Source organism: Macaca nemestrina, chromosome 2 (assembly GCF_043159975.1).
Source record: "Macaca nemestrina isolate mMacNem1 chromosome 2, mMacNem.hap1, whole genome shotgun sequence".
NCBI lineage: Eukaryota > Metazoa > Chordata > Mammalia > Primates > Cercopithecidae > Macaca > Macaca nemestrina.
The window spans coordinates 36,760,963-36,779,335 of NC_092126.1; positions in this window are offsets into that span (position 1 = coordinate 36,760,963).

The following is an 18,373-nucleotide window of genomic DNA, read 5'->3' on the forward strand; positions in this document are numbered from 1 at the left end:
TGGGTAAATTAAAAAACTAAACAGAAAACAAATAAGACATGTGTAAAAGTACAGGGAGAAAAGTTAGGCTGTGTTTATAATCAGCAGAGAAGAAGGAGTTCTTAGGTCATAGTGCAAAAACTACAAAAAGGAAAAAACTGAAAAATTTGACCATAACAAAACTAAGTTAAAAAAACCTAATCATAGACTGAAAATATTTGCATAATAAGTACAAATACATACTAGACAATAAATAACATTCAGAATATATAATGAACTACAGTGAAAAGAAGAGACAAAAGAGATAAGCCACCCAATAGAAAAAAAGGCAAAGGTTATGAATAGAACACTCCAGGAAAGGATATTTAGATAAGCCTAAAACTTTGAAGTGAGGAGCCTTACTCTTTTATTAGAATATCTATGGTCCCAAAAGTGTCCCAAGAGGGTGAGGCAAACTCCTATTGTTGTTGTTGTTTTCTTTCTGTCCTCCTGCCACTTGGCCTAAGATTTTGGTGCAGTTATGGGAAGCAGGGTAACTAAAGCCCTAGTGTTAGTTTCCTAGCCAGAGAAGCAGAATGAGGAATCCCGGGGAAACAGGAAGTATAAGGGAGATTGCAGAGAGGTAGGAACTTGGGAAATCAACCCCATAGAGTTGGTTATGAAATCCTGGGCTCACCTCTAACTATGCATGCACGATTTTTATGTTATGTGTATTTTGCCACAATAAACAGCTTACCAAAAAATTTGAGAACTAAATTAGGAGATAGACTGCTTCCCAGGACCCAGACTGCCCACTGGGTGGCATACATGCAGGACAAATCTGAATAGCCCTGCAAAGGTTTTGTAAATAGAACTCATTTGAAACCACAAACTATAGAAGCCTGGTTAAAACCTGCAGTCTGAACTCAATTGAGTTGACTGCCCCTAAAAACAAAGTATCAATATTTTCCAGAGAATTTAAATAAGACTCAGAATTCCATAACATAATATTGAAAATGGCCAGGATACAATAAAAATCAATTGGCATGCAAAAAAACTAGGAACATCTCAACTCTCATGGAAAAAGGCAGTCAACAGATGCCAACATCAATATGACATAAATATTAAGATTATCTAACAAAAACCTTAAAATAGCTATTATAATATGCTATAAAAGTAAGGATAAACACTATTAAAATGAATGTAAGATAGTCTCAACAACAACAAAAAAGTAGCAGATACAAAGAACCACATGGATAGTCTGGAGCTAAACAATACAAGAACCAACAATACAATAACAGAACTAAACCATGTTCTGGGTTTAGCAAAAGAATGGAGAGGATAGAGAGAAAAAGCAGAGAACTTGAAGATAGGTCAGTAGAAATTATCCAATCTGAAAAATATAGAGAAAAAAATGAAAAAAGATATATATATATATATATATATATATATATATAGAACAGAGGCTGGGTGAGGTGGCTCACTCCTCTAATCCTAGCACTTCAGGAAGCCATGGTTGGAGTATCACTTAAAGCCAAGAGTTCAAGACTAGCCTGGGCAACAAATGCTGCATGATTCCAGTTATATGAGGTACCTAGAGTAGTCAAAATTATAGAGACAGAAAGCAGAACAGTAGTTTCCAGGGACTGGAGAGAGGAGAGAATGGTGGAGGGTTATTTAATGGATGTAGATTTTCAGTTTTGCAAGATGAAAAGAGCTCTGGAGATGGATGGTGATGCTGATTGCACAATAATACTAATGTACTTAATACCACTGAACTGGACACTTAAAACTGGTTAAGATAGTAAATTTTATGTTATGTGCATTTTGCCACAGTAAATTTTTTTATATAATGTGTTGATGGAAAAGATGAAACAAGATTGTCATTATTTGCAGATAATATTATTTATATGGAAAATCCAAAATAATCTATAGAAAAAGTAATACCATTAATAAGAGAGTTTAACAAATTTGCTGGATCCAAATTCAGTATAAAAAATCAATTACATTTCTCGGGGGGTGGTTCCAAGATGACCGAATAGGAACAGCTCCAGCCTCCAGCTCCCAGCATGAGCAACACAGAAGACGGGTGATTTCTGCATTTCCAACTGAGGTACTGGGTTCAGCTCACTGGGGCGTGTCGGACAGTGGGTGCAGGACAGTGGGTGCAGCCCACTGAGTGAGAGCTGAAGCAGGGTGAGGCATCGCCTCACCCGGAAAGTGCAAGGGAGAAGGGAATTCCCTTTCCTAGCCAAGGGAAACCCTGACACACAACACCTGAAAAATCAGGTCATTACCACCCTAATACTGTGCTTTACCAAGAGCCTTAGCAAACAGCATACCAGGAGATTATATCCCACGCCTGGCTCGGAGGGTCCCACACCCACAGAGCCCCCCTCATTGCTAGCACAGCAGTCTGAGATCTAGCTGCAAGGTGGCAGCGAGGCTGGCGGAGGGGTGCCTGCCATTGCTGAGGCTTGAGTAGGTAAACAAAGCAGCTGGGAAGCTGGAACTGGGGGGAGCCCACACAGCTCAAGGAGGCCTGCCTGCCTCTATAGACTCCAACTCTGGGGACAGGGCATAGCCAAACAAAAGACAGCAAAAACCTCTCCAGATTTAAATGTCTCTGTCTGACAGCTCTGAAGAGAGCAGTGGTTCTCCCAGCATGGCGTTTGAGCTCTGAGAACAGACAGACTGCTTCCTCAAGTGGGTCCCTGACCCCCGTGTAGCCTAACTGGGAGACACCTCCCAGTAAGGGCCGTCAGACACCTCAATACAGGCAGGTGCCCCTCTGGGACAAAGTTTCCAGAGGAAGGATTAGGCAGCAATATTTGCTGTTCTGCAATATTTGCTGTTCTGCAGTATTTGCTGTTCTGCAGCCTCTGCTGGTGACACCCAGGCAGACGGAGTCTGGAGTGGACCTCTAACAAACTCCAACAGACCTGTAGCTGAGGGACCTGTTAGAAGGAAACTAACAAACAGAAAGGAATAGCATCAACATCAACAAAAAGGATATCCACACCAAAATCTCATCTGTAGGTCACCAACATCAAAGACCAAAGGTAGATAAAACCACAAAGATGGGAGAAACCAGAGCAGAAAAGCTGAAAATTCTAAAAACCAGAGTGCCTCTTCTCCTCCAAAGGATCGCAGCTCCTCACCAGCAATGGAACAAAGCTAGATGGAGAATGACTCTGACAAGTTGACAGAAGTAGGCTTCAGAAGTTCAGTAATAACAAACTTCTCCAAGCTAAAGAAGCATGTTCCAACCCATCGCAAGGAAACTAAAAACCTTGAAAAAAAGGTTAGACAAATGGATAACTAGAATAAATAGTGTAGAGAAGACCTTAAATGACCTGACAGAGCTGAAAACCATGGCATGAGAACTTCATGACACATGCACAAGCTTCAATAGCTGCTTTGATCAAGTGGAAGAAAGGATATCAGTGATTGAAGATCAAATTAATGAAATAAAGTGAGAAGACAAATTTAGAGAAAAAAAGAGTAAAAAGAAATGACCAAAGCCTCCAAGAAATATGGGACTATGTGAAAAGACCAAATCTTTGTCTCATTGGTGTACCTGAAATTGACCAGGAGAATAGAACCAAGTTGGAAAACACTCTGCAGGATATTATCCAGGAGAATTTCCCCAATCTAGCAAGGCAGGCCAACATTCAAATTCAGGAAATACAGAGAACACCACAAAGATACTCCTTGAGAAGAGCAACCCCAAGACACATAATTGTCAGATGCACCAAGGTTGAAACAGGGGAAAAAATGTTAAGGGCAGACAGACAGAAAGGTCGGGTTACCCACAAAGGGAAGCCCATCAGACTAACAGCTGACCTCTCCGCAGAAAGCCAGAAGACAGTGTGGGCCAATATTCAACATTCTTAAAGAAAAGATTTTTCAACCCAGAATTTCATATATACCCAAACTAAGCTTAATAAGTGAAGGAGAAATAAAATCCTTTACAGATAAGCAAATGTTGAGAGATTTTGTCACCACCAGGCCTGCCTTATGAGAGCTCCTGAAGGAAGCACTAATGGAAAGCAACAACTGGTACCAGCCACTGCAAAAACATGCCAAATTGTAAAGACTATTGATGCTATGAAGAAACTGCATTGATTAATGGGCAAAACAACCAGTTAACATCATAATGACAGGATCAAATTCACACATAACAATATTAATCTTAAATGTAAATGGGTAAATGCCCCAATTAAAAGACACAGACTGGCAAGTTAAAGAGTCAAGACTCATCAGTGTGCCGTATCTAGGAGACACATCTCACATACAGAGACACACATAGGCTCAAAATAAAGGGATGGAGGAAGATTCACCAAGCGAATGGAAAGAGAAAAAAAAAAAAAGCAGGGGTTGCAATCCTAGTCTCTGATAAAACAGACTTTAAACCAACAAAGATCAAAAGAGACAAAGAAAGCCATTACATAATGGTAAAGGGATCAATTCAACAAGAACAGCTAATGATCCTAAATATATATGCACCCAATACAGGAGTACCCAGATTCATAAAGCAAGTCCTTAGAGACTTACAAAGAGACTTAGACTCCCATACAATAATAGTGGGAGACTTTAACACCCCACTATCAACATTAGACAGATCAACGAGACAGAAAGTTAACAAGGATATCTAGGACTTGAACTCAGCTCTGCACCAAGTGAACCTAATAGACATCTACAGAACTCTCCACCCCAAATCAACAGAATATACATTCTTCTCAGCACCACATCGCACTTATTCTAAAATTGACCACATAATTGGAAGTAAAGCATGCCTCAGCAAATGTAAAAGAACAGAAATCACAACAAACTGTCTCTCAGACCACAGTGCAATCAAATTAGAACTCAGGATTAAGAAACTCACTTAAAACTGCACAACTACATGGCCAGGGAGAATGTGAGGTCACAGTCAAGCTTATGGACCATGTGAGAAAAGAGGCCACCATGAATGAGAGTCAGCAAAAGCACAAGCAGCTTTAGAATTCCAAGAACTTGGCCAGACACAGTGGCTCACACCTGTAATCCCAGCACTTTGGGAGGCCGAGTGGGCAGATCACAAGGTCAGGAGTTCGAGACCAGCCTGACCAACATGGTGAAACCCAGTGTCTACTAAAAATACAAAAATTAACTGGGTGGTGGCATGCACCTGTAATCTCAGCTACTCAGGAGGCTGAGGCAGGAGGATCACTTAAACCTGGGACATGCAAGTTGCAGTGAGCCGAGATTGCGCCACTGCACTCCAGCCTGGGCAACAGAGCGAGACTCCATAAAAAAAAGTAATTAACAGAATTAGAATATTTAAAAAGCATGTTTACAATGATTAAAGAAACAATAAATGCTATAAAAACAAAAGCGACTACTGAGATTAAAAAGATAAGTTTTAAAAGAAAACTTTTAGGAATGAAAAATATAGACATCGAACTTTAAACCCAAATGCATTAAACAGCAGAAAGACAAAACTGAAAAAAATAACTGATTACTCAGAAGGTAGGTTATAAAAAGTAAACCTAGAATGCAGTAAAGAAAGTTAAAAAGAGGAAAAATATTTTTTAAAAAGAGGTTAAGAGATATGGAAGATAAAATAAGAAGGAGCAATATCAGCTTTCAAAAATATTTGTTTTCTCTCTCTTATTGTTAGGCTTTAATTAACCCAGCACTAAACTCTGATTCTAAACCCACAGCTCGACATTTTCTCTTAGACAACAGGAAGTGAATCAAATGCTAATTGTAGCAATGCACTAGTTATAAAATAATATTTTCCTTAGATCTTCAAAAACAATTACAGCGCAACTTCCTGGTATCCTGTGCTTAGATAAGACAGTGTATTTGTAACAAAGGCACTGTGTACTTTAGAATTTCACCGCAGAAAATTTTTTTAACTTAAAAATAAATCAAGGAATCTAATTCCTGAGGTGGGAAAGAATAACAGAAGTGTCATTTGTCATGAAATCACCTTCACAGTTGTTGGTACCTCCCTTTCATGGTAGGTCAGCCAACAGTGTCAAACCTTCATACTAACACTCTAGGTGATGTTCGTGCTGGCGAAATAGAGCAAGGAGGTGGCGATTCGTTCATGGGTTACTTCCTTAGTGGCTCATGGTCACAGGCTGCAGCCCAACCCCAGCCGGCGCCCTGTGGTCTCAGGTCTGGGTCCAGAGGTCAAGGCCATTGGGCTGAAGTTGTTGCCACCACTAGAAAAGCAACTCTGGGACTCTGGCTGGATCATGCACATGCATAAGTGTAGGTTGAGTAAATAAACACTACAAGCCTGTGCACTGCCACGTGGACACAGCTGGGGGAAAGGCACTCCATCCGTGGGGCTGGTGTAAAACCCCCCAACACATGGCCATCTAGCCCTGTGTGTAAACATTAAGGATATGTCCATGTCTGTATTTCTTTTGGGAATGTGTATCTTGGAAACCAACCCTGTCTGTGGCAGATCTTTCTCCAAGTCTTGAATGCATTTAGGTTTTTTCTTTGTCAGTAGGAACTCTTTGAATAACGAATTCCGTGTGTGTGTGTGTGTGTGTGTGTGTGTGTGTGTGTGTGTGTGTGTGTGTGTATTTCTGGGTAAGCTGCGGTAGGATTACCTTTCTTTGGTCAGTAGAAGTACTCTCTCACTCTCAGAAATCATTATATTTAATAAAGCCAAAGTGCTACCGGAAGTCACAAAGAAGTGGGTGGAGTGGTTCATCTTTCCTTGGGGAGCTTACAACATAAAATAGGCAAAAAACAAAAAAACAAAAGTCTTTTTCACATGATTTTATGCATCCACACTTGTTGAAGGAAAACGTTTCTCATGACAGTATTGCGAATGTCTGAAATAAATGCTTGAGTGATATTCAGAACAGGAAAATGAAGGTAACTCTGGCAGCCAGTGTAGCATTAAGGAAAATGGGGGACAGAAGGCCCAAACAGGATGTTACTGACAACGTCTGGGAAAGAGAGTGGAGAGGGTAGGAGAGGCTGGCCCCATCAACCCTGCAGGCACTCTCAAGAGGACTGGGGGCTGGACAGAGCTTGTCAGAGAGACCCCAAGCTCTACCCCTGGATGACTCAGGAAAAACAATGCAAGGAGTGGAGGTGGCTTCCTGGGTGGCCCTGGTAGAGGGCAGGGAAGGGAGAGGATGAGTTTAGCTGAGGTGGCTGTGTGACCAGGGGGACAACGTCAGGAAGAGATGTCCAGAGGTCCTGGACCAGAGACCAGGTGTGGGGTGCTGGGGACAGAGCAGGTATCTGAGCACAGATGGAGTCACTGAGGGACAGATGTGAGGGAGAAGACTGGGAACGGAACCTTAGAAACTCCTGATGTTTTGGGGAGTGGAAGAGAGGTGGAAGCCTGTGCATAAAGTGAGAAGAAGAAAAGCCCCAAGAGAGAAGTGTTGAAGGAAGAGAGGGTTTTAAACAGGGTGATGTGGTCGGCAGTCAGGAGAATGACTGAGAAAAGGTCATTGAATCTGGCAGCTGTAGTCTGCAGCCTGCAGAGGGAGCAGCTCCAGAAAGTGAGAGCACTGGCCCCAGGTCAGGGGAGTGGAGGGCGGAGGGCCCTCACGGCTCCACTCACACGTAGACAAGAAGAGAGTGACCAACAATGGGAAAATCACGGTTAGAGAAGACCATAAATAGAGCAAGGTCTGGGAATCCAGGGTGGAAGGGGACAGTAGTATTCGCAGGAGGGACAGAGGGATGAGAACATTCTTCTGAAAGAGGAGCAGGCTGACTAGGAGCCCTGGATAGATTTGGAGCTGCTGACTAGAGTTGAGACAAGGCAGGGTTAAAGGGTTAAAGGGGAACGGGGGAGGGTCAGAAAAGGAGGGTGAGAGCGAGAGGAGAGGATGAGAGGGCCAGGCAGGGTCAGAGGGTGAGGGAGATGACAAAGATGACAGTGATGAGAGTCTGTGGGATTGGATACCAACTGGACAGACCACAGCACAAACTCAAGAGGGCCCCCGGCCTCACCTGCTGCTTAGAAAATGAACCTGAGGTCACGCTGGGGTCAGCCCTCCTTTTTCTAGAGCCGTGGAGACCTTGAGGTCTAGTGGCAGCTTCTCTTCTGGGAACACTCCCCACAGCCCCCAACCCAGTGAGTCCTTCTGGCTTCTTGGTTTGTTTCTGAGGCTTCCTCCCGTCACCCACAACTTCCAGGGTAGTGAGGTGATGTTTCCTGTGCAATTCCTCGTGGAATTCCTGCCCAGCCTTGTGGGAGTCTCTAGCTGTCCTGGAGAGACAAGCTGTGCCATTCCTGCCCACTGTGACGACCCAGACAGGCCCTTGGATCCCCCCATGATGGGATGGCTCTGACAGCTGTGAGAACAGGCTAGAGTTGGGAAGGCTGGAGGCAGCCCTATGAGGAAGGGTTGTGTGGTCCAGAAGGATGGTGATGGAGTGAAGAGAAGACAGAGATGCAGAGGCAAATTTATAAGTAGTGGATTTAGTATGTGGTGAGAGAAAGAGAAAACAAGGCTCGTCTCATACCAGTGACATTGGATGTTGTCATCTGGATGACAGGCTTCTGAATAAGAAGTGCACTAGGTGAGGGTGTGACACCCGAGTGTGTTTTCCCCAAGGCTGGGAAATCTCAGGGAAGAGAATGGATGTCTGCTTTCCTGAGAGGGGATGGAAGGTGAACATGGCCTCTGAACGACAGGATGGAGGCATGAGAGGGGCCATTTCTCAGGTCCAGTCTCTGCAGGGACTTCCCTGAGACATTTGGGGCCAAAGTCTGAGCCCAGTTCTGTGGTGGCTTTAGGGGGCCCATCCTGGTGGGACCACCTTGGTTCCAGCCCCCCATCTCCCAACTCCTGCCCTGGAAGCAATGATAGCCATCTGGACCTGAAGGACTGGCCAGACCTTTCTCACTAACCTGAAAAAAAAAAAATCTCTTTCCCTGACCTAATATGACACAGTTTTCCACAAGAGCATTTTTTGTTTTTACCTCTGGGAAATAAAGCATTTGTTTTCCAAGAAACTGATTCTTGGATTAAAAGATTGGGCTTTGCAAAAAAAAGTTTTAATAAAATAAAACTTTTCCAGCTGATGCCAGAAGTGGTTTCCTTACTCTCAGGTTGAGGCTCACTCCAGGGTGTGTGCAAAGCTGCAGTCACACCCTGAGACCAGGGTAGTATGAAGTTCAGAGATGCAATCTCTCACCACGCCACTGTGTCCAATGAGAAAGCCATACCCAAGGACAGATGTGATGGCCACTTGCACGAACAGATGGCCATGCATGTCCTGTCACCACACACAAACTCTAGCAGCACTCCTGTCCTAGAGGCAGCAGCTCAAGCAGTTCCCTCTTAGGGCAAGGGGCTGCCTCCCATCCAGGGAGGCAGAGATGCCCTCCCCATGTGCTTAGGTTTCCTAGGTTTTACCAGCCCTTTGGGGAAGGCTCTCTGGGGCTGAAACCCTGGAGGTGGCCACAGCTTCATAGCTGCTCCTCCCACATAAACTGTGCCGTAACTGGCTGGTTATGTGTCCCAAACCCCCACCTTACTCCTCCCCGCCAGCCCCACCAAACAGTGAGGACAGGATGGCCTCCTTGGCTTCTTCCTTCCCAGGGCCTGGCAGAGCTCCTCAACTGTTCTAGTTTAATGAACAGACCGATGATGACTGAATTCTCAACCAGCTGATCAAATCCCATTTGGTATAGTATAAACCTACTGTTCTGAGTAGCAAGGAGACACAGCCAACTTGCATCTCTCTAAAAACCCCTCCCACACCCAAGGGCTGGCAGAAAGATAAAGCAATGATAGGGCTGTATTCTTTTGCACCTCTGCACCCACAGGGTCATAGGCTTGGCACTGAACCCAGCACGGGGAGCAGCTGGGTTAGCAGCCATCTGCCCATTCTGTCCTGCAAGTGACCTGCTAGCTATGGTCCAGTGTGAAAAGATGTGGGCCAATCAGATTGCCTGTCTTGGGAATTTGGTGTGAAAATAAGCACAGCAACTGCCAGGTTGCAGCAGATATGCAGTGTATATGTAGTGGCTTAGAAAGGCTGGAACTGTTGTGATCGTTAATGCTGAGTGTCAACTTGATTGGATAGAAGGATGCAAAGTATTGATCCTGGGTGTGTCTGTGAGGGTGTTGCCAAAGGAGATTAACATTTGAATCAGTGGGCTGGGAAAGACAAACCCACGCTTAATGTGGGTGGACACCATCTAATCAGTTGCCAGCATGGCTAGAATATAAAGCAGGCAGGAAAAAAAAACAAAAATGTGAAAAGACTAGATGGGCCTAGCCTCCCAGCCTACATCTTCCTCCTGTGCTGGATGCTTCCTGCCCTTGAACATTGGACTCCATGTTCTTCAGTTTTGGGACTCGGACTGGCTTTCCTTGCTTCTCAGCTTACAGACGGCCTACTGGGACCTTGTGATCATGTGAGTTAATACTTAAGAAACTCCCCTTTTTATATACATACATACATATATATATAAAATAGGATGTATATATCTCCTATTAGTGCTGTCCCTCTAGAGAACCCTAATACAACTGGCCATATGTAAGCTTAAGTTACAAACTACAAAGAAGCAGAGAAAGCTGCCAGCTGGTAGCCAGAGAAACAAAGTGGAGACTTTAAGAGCCGAGGGATCAAGAACAGCTTTGTGGGAAGTGGGTTTTGTAGGTGAGGAGGAGATATCCAGATGGACACGAAGTGGGGTGTGGTATAAGTATATGATGAGAATAGAGTATATGCGTAGGCAGTCTGACTGCTGTGCAGGAACACCAAACATGCTCTGTGCCTGCTTCAACTCTGGAAACCTCCACCTCACCATGGTTGGTTTCCCTAACCATGGCTTCACTCCAGGTGTTGTCATCTCTCAGAACTCGGCCACCTCTGGACTTCAACCCAGATCCTACTCTAGCCACAAATGACTAATCCCATTGCAACCACTTTCTCCCTTAGTCCCACATCTACTCTGCAGGCTTCCAGGTCCTCAATCTCCTGACCTAACTACCATGCCCAGTTGGAGCTCATGGCTGTCCACCTGAGTTACATCTCACCAATACCCTAAAACTCTCTTGCCCCACTATCCTCACACCTGTCCAGAAAAACTCCAATCCTCCACAGCCAGTCTTTTCTTTTGTAGCAGACTATCAGCTGGCCCCTCAAATCCATTATCTTCGTCTTCCATAGTAATGGTTTTAGTTGGCAACCTGGATGCCAACCAGACTCCTTTCTCAGAGGTCCTTGCAGCCAGGTGCCTAAGTTCTTGACAATAAAATGTGAGCAAAGGTGATGTGCACAACATCTCTATTATTTGTCTAAAAGGAAATTACTTGCTTTTCACTTCTGCCCCTGCCCCTTCCCAGAAGCTGGGATGTGGCAGAGACTCAGCCTTGGCCATGCAGCCACATTAACATAGCCATGGGATCATAGAACAAGATGGAAGGGAACTGGGATCTTGAATGGTTCCGGAACATGAACCACACCACCAGCCTGGGCCACTCTCCTCCCTTTGGACTGTCATATAGGAGACAGAAAATTCATCTTATTTAATCCACTCTGTGTTACAGCAGATTCTATCGCAGCCAAATTCATGGAGAAGAATGCCATAACCAATCAGGGCAGTACCACTATAAATTCCTGTCTCCACCCTCAGCTGACCTCACTTGCACTGTTCCTGGTCAGCTCCCTTTCAGATTTCCCTTAGAAAAACCTTCACACTCTTACATACTTACAGACTCCTATCCAACACCTCTCACTCTGAACCAACAATACCGTCTCTTATGTCATTAAATGTTGAGAACACCAAGTAGGCTCTCCTAACACATCCTGCAATTCTTTCCTCTCATCCCAACCAGGTGTCCCATGTGTGCTCTGGTCAGACTCCCTAGATGAGAATCACAGCTCCACTATGACCTGTGCAATCTATCTCAACTTCCATTTCCTCCACTGTAAAATGGAAATTAGTAACAATTGTTGTCAAGATTAAATGAGATCATGCATGTACAGCAATCAGTACAAGGCCTGTATAGTAGGCAATGACCACATGCTACTAACATTGCTAAAACAAATGTGACTGCGTCACTGCCTGATGAAAGCCTTTTACGGAATCTCCAAAGCCTCCAGAACAAAGTCTAAACTCCTTAATATGTTAGGCTCTCACAGCATATCTGCCATTTACTCTTCGAATCGTCTACCGCCCTATGCTTTAAACACTATGCTCCAATGATACCAAACTCCCCACAAATCTATTATCAACTTCCACTCATTTGACGGGCATTTTAATATATGTCTGTCAAATGAGTGCTGGTTAGCACTTAACAAATTAATTTCCCTTCCTGGGGAATTCCAACTACCTCCTAAAAACATGCCAACATGAAAAAGAGCCTATTTTCAATCTCGTGTCTAGGAAGTGATACGGAATTCAGTTTCCTTATTTGTAAAATAAAACAGGTAATCCTCCTTTCATCTGTAAACTGTGATGCCCTGCTAAGGTGGCTGTGGAAAAAACTAATCTTTGTATCTACTTTAAGTCTTAATACATTGTTTAAATGCACTTGAAGTACTATACCCTGTGGAAAGGGAATGAAGTTCCTTTAAGAGGGACATACGGACAAGAGCCAGAAGGTAAGGCTGGCAACAAAGGGACACGAAAGAATAAAAGGTCCAGAGTGGACACAGAGGAAAATGGAGAAGGCGAAGCCCCTCAGTGGGAGCCAGTCCAGGTTTCCACGAAGCTGGCAGTGCCAATCTCCTGTCTCTTCCTCTTCCTGCCTTCCCAGAAGAGGTGAGAAAGACCCTAAGGGAATACTTACCACAAGACAAGTCTGCTCAGCTGGCCAAGAATGCTGGTCAGGTCAAATAAAGCTGCCCCTCTCCTTTAAGCTAAGTTATCTGTAGGCCGTTCTGGGGACTGAGAGCAAAGGCCAGAGGGACACTGCCTAGAGATCCCAACACAAAACTTAAACACAGATTTATCAAGCACTGCACTTTCTGATAAAGAGATTATGGGTAAGTCAAACCCATTCTGGCTTGAACCACATTGGCCTAGAGGAATTTTCTCAGGATATTAATTTTAGTGTTTTTCTAGAATGAGGGCCCACAACCAATTCGTCATAGAGTCTCCAGGACGGTATCCTGCTCTCTAAATTAGGCAGACAATGTCTAAACTGTTCTTCAGATGCCTATTAAGTAATGCTGTGACCAAACAGTATCAATTCAAAAGTCAAAAAACCTAGTATGAATGCAAATATTGTCTAAAGACATATGAAATACAGTATAATAAATCTATGTAATAGATAATTAAATAAATATGTTTTAAGCTCTTTAATAAGACTTTCAATGGAGACACACAGCCAATCCCTGGCTTACCTCCAAAGGCCCTAAATAGTCAGATCATGAAGCTAGCAAAAAGGTACCTGGTGGTAGATACTGTATGCCAAATATTGAAGAAAACATAAATAACTTTGCAAGCTCAAAGCTATAAGGTGGTAGCAGCATTATGAACAGGTGGAAAACAGTGGGCCAGAAGCCAAAGTAACAGCATTCACAATGGAATACAGCAGTAGAGTTTTCTGGACAAAGACTTAGAAGGTAAAAGTAAGGTAGTAATTCCTATCAGGCTTTCGTCTCAAATAATGGCAGGACTCACCAACTTAAAACACCAAGCTGAGTGGACACTCCCTACAGTCACTAAGACTCTTCACTGTCACTGTACTTTCTCTGACAGAACTTTTGAAGCATTAAATATATTGCTGAAGGAAGCCAGATACCAGCACATTTCTGCAAAGGGGCAGACACTGCTAGCTGTTCACCAAGAGCCATTGCCCCTTCCTTACCAACAGAAGCCCAATTTTGTTCACAACGAGAACATGGCCAACTCAAAACTCAGTTTCCTCCAATGTGCATCAACTGTTGAATGATTTATATCCATACAATGGAATATTTGTCAGTAAAAAAAAGAATGAAGTACCGATACAAGATACAACATGAAGGAATCTTGAAAATCCTATGTTAAATGAAATAAGCCGGTCGGTCGCCGTGGCTCAAGCCTGTAATCCCAGCACTTTGGGAGGCCGAGACGGGCGGATCACGAGGTCAGGAGATCGAGACCATCCTGGCTAACACGGTGAAACCCCGTCTCTACTAAAAATACAAGAAAATTAGCCGGGCGAGGTGGTGGGCGCCTGTAGTCCCAGCTACTCGGGAGGCTGAAGCAGGAGAATGGCGTGAACCCGGGGGGGCGGAGCTTGCAGTGAGCCGAGATGGCGCCACTGCACTCCAGCCTGGGGCATAGAGCAAGACTCCGTCTCAAAAAAAAAAAAAAAAAAAAGAAATAAGCCAAACAAAAAAGACCACGTTGTGTGATTCCATTTATATGAATGGTCCAGAACAGGCAAATACATACAGACAAAAAGTAGATTCGTGGTTGCCTAGGGCTGAGGGTGAGAGTGGAAGTGGGAGTGACTGCTAACGGGCATGGGCTTTCTTTTTAGGGTAATAAAAATGAATTAGATTGTGGTAATGATTATACAACTCTGTGACTACACTAAAAATCACTGAGAATTATACACTTTAAATGGGTGATACTAGAATTATATCTCAATAAAGCTGTTTTCAAAAAAGAACAAAATCTAATTTCCTGGCATACCTACTACATGGAGTGCTCACGTGTGTTCAGGATATTAAGTTGTTGGTGGACGCATACTACAGGAAGTTAGTAGTTTCCTCACAAAAAGGACTCAGCTAACTAACTTATGCCTCTTGTTTTTTGCCCTTGCTCATCTTCCTATCTGGAGCAAGCTCTAGGCCCCTGGGGTCCCTAAGAGCCACAGCATCCTACAGATGGCAGAGCAGCAAAACAGGAGGAGACTGGCAATGGATGACACCCTGGGATCACTGCATTAGCCTTGGTTTCTCTCTCTCTGGAGCTGTTATGGGAGAAAAATAGACCTGCATTTGGTTAAGTGATTATGGTTGAATTTTTCCATTATTTGCAGCTAAATGCTATCCCTAATGATACAAACCTATCTAATAGCAGCCTATGCTTATTCTCAGAACCAAGAAGGCAAAAAGCAAAAAAAAAGACTCAGAAAGATGTAAAAAAGTTTATCGCAAATGTAAACTTAAGGCATCATAGAGTTAACCTCTTTAAGGGTAAACAGTTATTTTCAAACTATTTTTTTCCCCAGTTGTAATATATCCCCAGAGGAGTGCTCACCCTTCTAAAGACAAATCATTAAAATATGCTTTAGTGTTGAAAGACTGAGAAACCAAGTACGAACAAAACGATGTATTTGTTCAAAGAGAATAACGTTGAACATCATCAATCCCTCTTTTTTTTTTAAGTTTTTACCAGTATAACAAGAACATCTGGTCTTTGAAAAGTTAGGAGACATCTCCCATTAAACCCTATAGACCTAGTTAGCCTTAATTTCTTAAAGAACAGTGCTGTCAGGGAGAAAGCAGAGGCTCACCCATACGGTTCACTTACATATAAAATGTATGTTGTCAATATACTTATGCAGGATGTTTGTGTGTCCCAGAGAATTAAGTCCAATATTATCTTGAAATATTATAGGCAAAAATGAAGGTAGAAAAAAATTATTAATTTAACAAGCAAGTATTTACATTTTTATTTTCTAGACCCCTAAATTAAATCATCTCTTTTCTACTGTATGAGTTGGGGATGAGGCGCATGGAAGAATAACACCTGGAAAACAATCTTCCACTAAAATCAATGAATTACTTGACTTGGAATAATTATTGTCAAACTCCAAAAAAAGTTGACCTGTGGGAGTATGAAACAGAATTTACATCAGGCTTATTATTCCGGTGGCCAAAGAAAAAGCAGGTAGAATGAAGTAAAAAGGTGGTAGCTGGGGGCAGTGGGAGTGGACTTAAGCCAGTTTGGGGATAGGATACAGATGGTCTTTCCTACCAACCTGTCTCTTTCTATTTCAAACTTTATCAGTTTATGTTGCATCAAACTTGAACTCTTCAAATATGAGACAATGCTTTTAAGAAATTAGAAGACTTCCTTTCGTTTTAAGCCTCTCTAATTGCTCTCCTGTGCAAAATATAGGTATCTTCACTCGTTCATTCATTAAATATTCACCCCTACCATGTACTGAGCACACCACTAAAGCAATGGAGATTCAGATCTGAGTAAAACACAAGTTCCTATCCTCAAGGAACTCACAGCCAAGCGGTGAAAAATAAACCTCCATCTTACCTTTGTTAAAGTTCAAACCCAGGGAAAAAGGCTGCAAAGGAACCATGAAGCCGGGTGGAGAGCAGTAAGGTGTGACAGGCACCTTCTTGGTCCCTGGGCCCCGGCAGCGGGGGTGTGGGGGGTGTAGGGGGTGCAGGGAGCACGTCATTCTCGGAGAAGGGGAAGGAGCGTGCAGAGCGGCGGGATGCACTCAGGCCCGAAGTGGGGAGCAGGAGAAATGGCAGAGCTGAGTGGATACTCCGCCTAGGTCTGAAGTCTACTCTGAAGGCTCCAAGCAGGGACAGCAGCTCAGTTTTAGAAAGTGTTACCTGGGCAGTTGCTGGCTAGAGGGGCTCAAGGCCAAGGCCAGGGAAGCAGCTATGGGGCAATCTGGACGAGGAAACATGACAGCTGCAAGCACAATGAGGGTGCTAGTCTGAAGTCCCAGGAAAGCCCCTCAACAGAGGCAGGCTGTTGGGTAATGGGACAGTGAGAGTTTTGTGTACCACCTCCCTTACCTTACCTCCCTCACATTTCTCCCCCAGTAAACACACAACCCTTACACAACAAAAGGGCTCGAGACCAGAGTGAAAGTCTTTCATGCTTGTGGACCAAATGGCAAGGAAGAGCAGTGGCCCATACCCCAGAGGATTTTTCTCCCTCTACTGGATCATTCCCATGAGCCCGTGAAACATTTTCTGGCACTGTACCTTCATCTGGAAAACACTCCTGTCCCTCTTCTCCCAAAACCCCCCTTTCATCTCCTCTAGTTATTGCTCCATTTCCCTTCACAGCAGGGCTGACTATAGTAGGCCTTTACATACCCACCTGTGTATACACTCGACTTGCTCCAGTCCCCATGCTCCTGCCAGTTAACTCCATATTGCCAAATCTGATGGAGGTGTCTCCATTTTGAAACACGACCTTACTTGGGCTCCTGCAACACCTCATTTTCACTTTTTTGTCGTTGTTTTTATCAATCACAGTGGCTTCTCAGTCTTTGTTATCTCTTCTTCCTTCACTAGATGGAACTGAAGGTTACAGTGCTCAAGACTCAGTCCTAGGATCTCCTCTCCATCTATACACTCTCTCCCTAGCAACTCCATCCAGTACCATGGCTTTAAAAATAGTCTATATGCTATACGCCTACATTCATATGTTCAATGAGACCTTCCCTGAGCTGCAGACTCTCAATCTGTCAATCCAAAATCTCCATACAGATGATCAACTGGCATCTCAAACGCAGTCTACACCAAATTATGGATTTATCTGGCCAATGCAAAATCCAGTTTCTCCTAGACTTTTCCCCATCTCAGTATATAGCTTGGCCATAAAACCAGATGCTCAAGCCCCAAACCAATTAGTCATTCCTGACCTCCCTGTTTCCTTCTTCAACCCACCGTCAACATCCAATGGATCCAGGTCCTGGTGTATCTTCAAAACGTATCTCCAATCTGCCCCTTCTCTCTGTATGTCCTCACTACTCAAAGGGTCCAAACCTCTATCTTTACTTTCCTGAACTACCCAATGGCTTCTTAAAGGGTCTCGTTACTTCTTCCTTTGAATTCTCACAATCCAGTCTTCACAGAGGAGCTGGCACAACCTTTTCAGAATGACAAATCAGATCATATTGCTACTTATTTGAAAAATCCTCAAATGAATTCCCATTGTATTCAGCAAAAAATATAAATGTATACCACAGTTTACAAAGACCTGTTTCTTTGTACCACTCCCCTCACTAACTACATTCTAGCCACGCTAGCTACCTTTCTCTTTTTCTAACAGCAGCAGCTAGAGAATGAATGGGAAGGGCTGAGATTGGAGGCCAGCTTGCTTCTGCTTTAAGGCTTCTGCAATTATGTGCCTTCTGCCTCTATGTTCTCATGGCTGGCTGCTTCTTGCCATTCAGATCACAATTCAAATGCCACCTGCTTAGAGAAGCTTGGCTAATTATGACATCTAAAGTTACACTCTCTAATATCACTCTATTATTTCCATCATAGCACTTACCAAAATCTTATTTATGTTCATTACCTGCTTTTCCTAACTAGAATGCAAAATCTAGAAAGGGAAGAACCTCATCTATCTTGTTCCCTGTATTATCCCGACAGTCAGGATACAGTGGGCACTCAATAAATACACACTGAATGAGCAACCAACCTAATCCTCCTTCTATCAAAAAAAAAAAAAAAAAAAAAATTCTTACAACAGGAGGATTACAAGAAAGAACAG